We start from the raw sequence: 6,954 nt of genomic DNA, 5'->3' as shown, positions 1-6,954 counted from the left end.
TGACCCCGCGGAGGGGGCCAAGGGCGGGACTCTGGCTCGGGGGACGGGAGGGGCGCCCGCGCGTCCCTTCCCCGTCGCCGAGGGCCGTACGCCGGCGTGTGGACCTGCTCGCCGGAGTTCGTCCGGGGCTCGGTAGGGGTGCTCGGCCCTTGAGGTCCTGCCCCGGACAGGGGCGCGGCGAGGGTCCCCTGGCCGCGTCGGCTCTCACGTCGACCCACTCTCTCGCGTGGGAAGGCCTCCGCCCGGCGTCTCGGAGGGGGGTCACCCGGGCGGGCAAGCCGGCCAGCCTGCTGGCCCCGCGGCCTGCGCAGGCGGAGTGCGGGGGGGACTCTTGCTCTCGGTGGCTCTGCCCCAGGAGGGTGCGGGGTGGCGGCAGAGGGGAGGCCGCCGCGGGTGCTTCGAGTTTGAGAAATACTCACTTGGTCAGAGACCGCACACCGCTCGTTCCCTTATATGCAAAAAAGGTGTTCGTCCTGACGTTTTGCGAGGCCTTATTTTACCGTCGTCGGCGCTATCAGGGGAAACACGCCCGCTCCTTCCGTCTCCCTGGAACCGCGCCTCGGCCCCGAGGGCCCAGGTTCAACCTCATACCGGTTCTCACGACATGCATCGACACTCGGTGCAACTCCAGCAGCCGCAGCTCCCGCCGGCCCGGCCAGCCAGGTACGCGCCCCTGGTCGGCGCCTGGAGCGTTTGCACTTTGTCGTTTTTTTCTCCAAGACTCCTATCTGCCAACTGCTGTGGACTTCAGCGGTGGCTGCCGCGGGCTATGCGCGGCCTCCTGGGGGTCCCGCCTGCCCGCGCAGGCAGCTAGGACGGGGTTATCAGCAAAGCCTGTGAGGCGCTCTCATGGGGAGGGGGGGCTCCGCAGCCCCCCCAAGGTGGCTTCGTACACCTCTTGAACGTTGCGGCCCGGCCGCTCGGTGAGAGCGGGGTCTACCCGGGCAGACAGCCTGTCGGCCCCGCGGCCTGGACAGGCGGGAGCGGGGACTCTTGCGCTCGGGGGCTCTGCTCCAAGGAGCGAGAGCGGACGCTCTGCTCGGCCCGGAGAGTGGGGTGGCGGGGCGCCGTCGCCTCGCTGGAACCAGGGGCGTCGTGACGTGCGCGCGCGCCTAGCCGCCGCCAGAACAGGCCGGAAAGGTTGAGCTGCATACGGATCTAAGCCGTTGCCCAAACTAACTCTGGCCCGTGTGACACAGCCGCGCGCGCGCTTTCCCACGACACTCGACCGCCGGGCTCCCTCAGCCTGGGAGGCACTCTCGGGGCAGGGGGCCACCGCAGCCCCCTTAAGGTGGCTTCGTACACCTCTTGAACGTGGCGCCCGGCCGCTCGGAGAGCGGGGTCTACGCGGGCAGACAGCCTGTCGGCCCCGCGGCCTGGACAGGCGGAGCGGGGGCTCTTGCGCTCGTGGGGGCTCTGCACGGCCCGGAGAGCGGGGTGCGGGGCGCCGTCGCCTCGCTGGAACCTGGGGCGGCGTGACGTTCGCGCGCGCCTAGCCGCCGCCAGAACAGGCCGGAAAGGTTGAGCTGCATACGGATCTAAGCCGTTGCCCAAACTAACTCTGGCCCGTGTGACACAGCCGCGCGCGCGCTTTCCTACGACACTCGACCGCCGGGCTCCCTCAGCCTGGGAGGCACTCTCGGGGCAGGGGGCCACCGCAGCCCCCCCAAAGGTGGCTTCGTACACCTCTTAAACGTGGCGCCCGGCCGCTCGGTGAGAGCGGGGTCTACGCGGGCAGACAGCCTGTCGGCCCCGCGGCCTGGACAGGCGGAGCGGGGGCTCTTGCGCTCGGGGGGGCTCTGCACGGCCCGGAGAGCGGGGTGCGGGGCGCCGTCGCCTCGCTGGAACCTGGGGCGTCGTGACGTTCGCGCGCGCCTAGCCGCCGCCAGAACAGGCCGGGAAGGTTGAGCTGCATACGGATCTAAGCCGTTGCCCAAACTAACTCTGGCCCGTGTGACCGACACAGCCGCGCACGCGCTTTCCTACGACACTCGACCGCCAGGCTCCCCTCGGAATGGGAGGCACTCTCGGGGCGGGGGGCACCGCAGCCCCCCAAGGTGGCTTTACGTACACCTCTTGAACGTGGCGCCCGGCCGCTCGGAGAGCGGGGTCTACCCGGGCAGACAGCCCGTCGGCCCCGCGGCCTGGACAGGCGGAGTGGGGGCAAGCCAAGGCTACCGGCGGGCGGGATCGACCGGGTAGCCGCCGTGGGGGAACACAAGTTGGACGCCTCGCACCGTCGCGGACCACCGTCCTCCGTCTCTCTCCCTCTCTCGGAAGGGGGGCCGCCCGAGGCGCACGGGCCTCGGGCGGCCAGGGGTGGAAGGGCTCCACCCCAAGGTGGCTTCGTACACCTCTTGAACGTGGCGCCCGGCCGCTCGGTGAGAGCGGGGTCTACCCGGGCAGACAGCCTGCTGGCCCCGCGGCCTGGACAGGCGGAGCGGGGACTCTTGCGCTCGGGGGCTCTGCTCGGCCCGGAGAGTGGGGTGCGGGGCGCCGTCGCCTCGCTGGAACCAGGGGTGTCGTGCCATTCGCGCGCGCGCGCCTAGCCGCCGCCAGAACAGGCCGGAAAGGATGAGCTTCATACGGATCTAAGCCGTTGCCCAAACTACCTCTGGCCCCTGTGACCGACACAGCCGTGGCACGCGCTTTCCTACGACACTCGACCGCCGGGCTCCCTCGGCCTGGGAGGCACTCTCAGGGGTGGGGGGCACCGCAGCCCCCCCAAGGTGGCTTCGTACACCTCTTGAACGTGGCGCCCGGCCGCTCGGAGAGCGGGGTCTACCCGGGCGGACAGCCTGTTGGCCCCGCGGCCTGGACAGGCGGAGTGGGGACAAGCCAAGGTTACCGGCGGGCGGGATCGACCGGGTAGCCGCCGTGGGGAACACAAGTTGGACGCCTCGCGCCGTCGCGGACCACCGTCCTCCGTCTCTCTCCCTCTCTCGGAAGGGAGGCCGCCCGAGGCGCACGGGCCTCGGACGGCCAGGGGTGGAAGGGCTCCACCCCGAGGTGGCTTCGTACACCTCTTGAACGTGGCCGCCCGGCCGCTCGGTGAGAGCGGGGTCTACCCGGGCAGACAGCCCGTCGGCCCCGCGGCCTGGACAGGCGGAACGGGGGCAAGCCAAGGCTACCGGCGGGCGGGATCGACCGGGTAGCCGCCGTGGGGAACACAACACGGACGCCTCGCGCCGTCGCGGACCACCGTCCTCCGTCTCTCTCTCTCCCTCTCTCGGAAGGGAGGCCGCCCGAGGCGCACGGGCCTCGGACGGCCGGGGGTGGAAGGGATCCACCCCCCGCGGGAAGGGGACGCGCGCCGGCGCCCGGACGCGGGAGCGTTGACCCGGGGGTCTTTACTCCGCCGAGGGGTAGCCCGGAGAAGGAGCGAGACCGGCCGGCGGGGGTGGAACACCCCCTCATGCCTCGCTCCTTCTGGGGATAAAGCGCGTCGTCCGCAGGCCGCCGTCCCCTATCCCCGCCCTGGACCGCCCGCATCGGCCGGAGCCCGAGGGGACAGGCGGGGGTCCTTCGCTTTCGGGAAAACCTTCACCAAACGTGGGGCCCGTGCCCCGCTCTCGGCCGCCCTGAGGCGGGAGAGCCCGGATCGTTCTCTCTCTCGGCGTCGGCCCCACCGACGCCGTCGCACGGTGGCCTGGGAAAGGGCTGCACCCCCTGCGCCACGCTTCTCCCCCGGAGTACTCCCCCCGCAGGGGGCTCCGCGGGGTGTCCCGACGCGCAGAGTCGCTCGCCTTCTTCCGCGGGGGACGGGAGGGACGCCCACGCGCGTCCCTTCCCCATCCTCGAGAGCCGTACGCGCCGAGGGTGAACCCGCTCGCCGGGGCGCCGGGGAGCAGGGCCCTTGTGGTCCTTCCCCGGACATGGGCGCGGCGAGGGTCCCCCGGCCGCGACGGCTCTCCCGTTGACCCACTCTCTCGCCTTGGGTGGTGGTGATGGAGGCGGCTGCCTACGCCTCAGCCCGGCATCTCGGAGGGGGGTCGCCCGGGCAGCCAGCCAGCCAGCCTGTTGGCCCCGCGGCCTGCACAGGCGGAGTGGGGACACTTGCGCTCTATGACTCTGCTCCCAGGGAGGTGGCAGAGGGGCGGCCGCGGTGCTTTGACTTTGAGCGGTCCCCACTCCAGCACTCTGAGAAATAGTCACTTTGTCAAAGACCGCACACCGCTCGTTCCCTTATATGCAAAAAAGGTGTTCGTCCTGACGTTTTGCGAGCCCTTATTTTACCGTCGTCGGCGCTATCAGGGGAAACAGGCCCGCTCCTTCCGCCTTCATGGAACCGTAGCTCGGCCCCGAGGGCCCAGGATTACCCTCATACCGGTTCTCACGACATGCGTCGACACTCGGCTCAGCCCCGGCAGCCGCAGCTCCCGCCGGCCCGGCCAGCCGGGTCCGCACCCCTGGCCGGCGCCTGGAGCGTCTGGACTTTGTCGTTTTCTCTCCAAGACTCGTCTCTGCCAACTGCCGTGGACTTCGGCGGGGGCTGCCGCGGGCTGTGCCCGGCCTCTTGGGGGTCCCGCCTGCCCGCGCAGGCAGCTAGGACAGGGTTATCAGCGCTCTCAGGGGGGGCCTCCGCAGACCCCCCACAGGTGGCTCCGTACACCTCTTGAACGTGGCGCCCGGCCGCTCGGAGAGCGGGGTCTTCCCGGGCAAGCCGCCTGTGGGCCCCACGGCCTGGACAGGCGGAGCGGAGACAAGCCCAGGCTACCGGCAGGATCGACCGGCTGGCAGCCGTGGTGGAACAACGGGGACGCCTCGCGCCGCCGCGGGCCGCCGTCCTCCGTCTCTCTCCCACTCTCGGAGGCAGGCCGCCCGAGGCCAACGGGCCTCGGACGGCGTGGGGTGGAAGGGCTCCACCCCAGGGGAAGAAAACACGCCCGCGCTCGTTTGCACAGTCTGCCCCGGCCCGGCATCTCGGAGGGGGGGGGTCGCCCGGGCAGCCAGCCAGCCAGCCTGTTGGCCCCGTGGCCTGCACAGGCGGAGTGGGGACCCTCGCGCTCGATGACTCTGCTCCCAGGGAGGTGGCAGAGGGGCGGACGCGGTGCTTTGACTTTGAGCGGTCCCCACTCCCTTCTCAGCACATTGAGAAATAGTCACTTTGTCAAAGACCGCACACCGCTCGTTCCCTTATATGCAAAAAAGGTGTTCGTCCTGACGTTTTGCGAGGCCTTATTTTACCGCCGTCGGCGCTATCAGGGGAAGCGGGCCCGCTCCTTCCGCCTTCCTGGAACCGTGCCTCGGCCCCGAGGGCCCAGGATTACCCTCATACCGGTTCTCACGACATGCATCGACACTCGGCTCAGCCCCGGCAGCCGCAGCTCCCGCCGGCCCGACCAGCCGGGTCCGTCCCCCTGGCCGGCGCCCGGAGCGTCTGGACTTTGTCGTTTTTTCATCCAACACTCTCCTCTGGCAAATGCCATGGACTTCAGCGGGGGCTGCCGCGGGCTGTTCCCCGCCTCCTGGGTGTCCTGCCCTGCAACACCGGAGGCTCAGGCAGGGTCTTGAGCTACTGCTGGTAGGTGCACCTCGGGGGCCCTCCGCAGCCGCCCCGGGCCACCCCTGCAGCCAGCACACCGCTGCCAACAGCCCGCTCCCCATCACCAGCCAGCCCCTCTGCATACATCTGCTGGGGGTGCATTTTTGACTTCCCCCGCTTTGGCCTATGGGGAAAAGCCAGGGGGGAAACCTCCAGAGTCAGGCCGACCTCCTGGAACTCTAGCCCGGCCTGGAGCTACCGGTTTGTCCCCTTCCCGGTTCTCAGGACGTGCATCGCCACTCGGCTCAGCCCCAGCCGCCGCAGCTCCCGCCGGCCCGGCCAGCCGGGTCCGTCCCCCTGGCCGGCGCCTGGAGGCGTTTGGACTTTGTCATTTTTTTTCAAAGACTCATCTCTGCCAACTGCCCCGGGCTTCAGCAGTGGCTGCCGCGGGCTGTGCACGGCCTCCTGGTGGGGTCCCGCCTGCCCGCGCAGGCATCTAGGACAGGGTTCTCAGCAAGGGCTTGGAGGCGCTCTCAGGGGGGCCTCCGCAGGCCCCCAAGGTGGCTTCGTACACCTCTCGAACGTGGCGCCCGGCCGCTCGGAGAGCGGGGTCTGCCCGGGCAGCCAGCCAGCCTGTCGGCCCCGCGGCCTGCACAGGCGGAGTGGGGACACTCGCGCTCGATGACTCTGCTCCCAGGGAGGTGGCAGAGGGGCGGCCGCGGCGCTTTGACTTTGAGCGGTCCCCACTCCCTTCTCAGCACTCTGAGAAATAGTCACTTTGTCAAAGACGGCACACCGCTCGTTCCCTTATATGCAAAAAAGGTGTTCGTCCTGACGTTTTGCGAGGCCTTAATTTACCGCCGTCGGCGCTATCAGGGCAAACAGGCCCGCTCCTTCCGCCTTCCTGGAACCGTGCCTCGGCCCGGAGGGCCCAGGATTACCCTCATACCGGTTCTCACGACATGCATCGATACTCGGCTCAGCCCCGGCAGCCGCAGCTCCCGCCGGCCCGGCCAGCCGGGTCCGCCCCCCTGGCCGGCACGCCTGGAGCGTTTGGACTTTGTCATTTTTCTCAAAGACTCATCTCTGCCAACTGCCGTGGGATTCAGCAGGGGCTGCCACGGGCTGTTCCCCGCCTCCTGGGTTTCCTGCCCTGCAACACCAGAGGGTCAGGGGGGGTCTTGAGCAACTACTGGTAGGTGCAGCACCTCGGGGGCCCTCTGCAGCCAGCACACGGCTGCCAACAGCCCGCTCCCCATCACCCGCCAGCCCCTCTGCATACATCTGCCGGGGGTGCTTTTTTGACTTCCCCCATGTTGGCCTATGGGGAAAAGCCAGGGGGAAAACCTCCAGAGTCAGGCCGACCTCCTGGAACCCTAGCCCGGCCTGGAGCTACTGGTTTGCCCCCTTCCCGGTTCTCAGGACATGCCTTGACACTCGGCTCAGCCCCGGCAGCCGCAGCCCCCGCC

Source organism: Eleutherodactylus coqui, unplaced genomic scaffold, assembly GCF_035609145.1.
Source record: "Eleutherodactylus coqui strain aEleCoq1 unplaced genomic scaffold, aEleCoq1.hap1 HAP1_SCAFFOLD_327, whole genome shotgun sequence".
NCBI classification, from domain to species: Eukaryota; Metazoa; Chordata; class Amphibia; order Anura; family Eleutherodactylidae; genus Eleutherodactylus; species Eleutherodactylus coqui.
The sequence above is the reverse complement of the archived record's forward strand: the minus strand, read 5'-3'. Positions refer to the sequence as shown.